Here is a 1,368-nt window from a genome sequence, read left to right on the forward strand (position 1 = left end):
AAAACAGTGATTCTGTCCTAATTCCCTTACATATTAATGGTGGAGTCCCCTTTAAAATCTTAAATGATTCCCTTTGAGCTAAATTGACCTGTTTCCCTTACAGTGTTTTAGAAGCTGAATTTCTTTGAACTTGAGCGCCGTGTTTTAGAATGATGCATTATGCACGAGAAGCTGCTATAAAGACATGAGTAGCGCATTTACGTTGAAATACAATGGAAAAGTACAGCAGTGGATGGAACAAATGCGTTTTGAGTGAATGACCAAAGCTATACTTAGCAAATACAGATGGCAGAGTATTAATAAAACATAAGCGCATAGCCACCAAATTCGAAAATCTGACATCCAGGAAATGTCTTAGGCAGCAGTTTTACCACAAATATAGACAAGTGATACCACCACTACCACCATAAATACTTAATTGTGTCTGCTTTCTAATGAAACACAAGCTCATTGCAATCCGATTCCGTGACATTGCAACTCATTTAACAGATGCATCATTTTAAGTTAGAACAACTTGAACATACAGTAAAATAACTAACTATTATCATCTAGCCCTTTATTAAACATTAAACAATTATTTCATCATAGCTTACTCAGTAGCTAGTGCTGCATTCTTGCACCGCTTGTGCGGGAATTTGTGTCAGAGACGTAACAATTAAAAGGCGACTTTGTGAAACGGACTGTCCTAAATTGTTGCTATAGTAGAGGGATAGGCAACGTCGGTCCTGGAGTGCCGATGTCCTGCAGAGTTCCTCAAACTCCCCTGTCTGTAGCCCTGTATTTTAATTATGAAATATAATGGTTTATTTTATTTATAGTGCATAGGCTTTCTAGCTTTAATATGATGCTACTATAGCAGGGATAGGCAACGTCGGTCCTGGAGTACCACTGTCCTGAAGAGTTTAGCTCCAACCTTGAAAAAACAAAAACTAGTAATTCTGAAGACCTTAATTAGCTTGTTCAGGTGTGTTTGATTAGGGTAGCCAATCATAACAGTGGCCGATTACTGACAAGCTGTAAAGGACACGCCCCTTAAAAACAAGTCTTTTTAGAGAGCGCTTCAGAATGAGGGTTGGCATATTTATTTATTTGGTAACACTTTAGAATAGGGAACACTTATTAAAGGCCTTCCCTCAGAAAGATTATAAATCCCTCAATAAATTCCTAATTTGCTGCTTATTAATAGTTAGTAAGGTAGTTATTAAGTTTAGGTATTGGTAGGATTAGGGATGTAGAATAAGGTCATGCAGAATAAGGCATTAATATGTGCTTAATTTGTACTAATAAATGGCTCATATTCTAGTAATATACATGCTAATAAGCAACTAGTTAAAAGACCCTAAAATAAAGATTTTTTTTTTTTTTTTT

This window comes from Sinocyclocheilus grahami, unplaced genomic scaffold (genome assembly GCF_001515645.1).
Source record: "Sinocyclocheilus grahami isolate Dianchi unplaced genomic scaffold, SAMN03320097.WGS_v1.1 scaffold2840.1, whole genome shotgun sequence".
NCBI classification, from domain to species: Eukaryota; Metazoa; Chordata; class Actinopteri; order Cypriniformes; family Cyprinidae; genus Sinocyclocheilus; species Sinocyclocheilus grahami.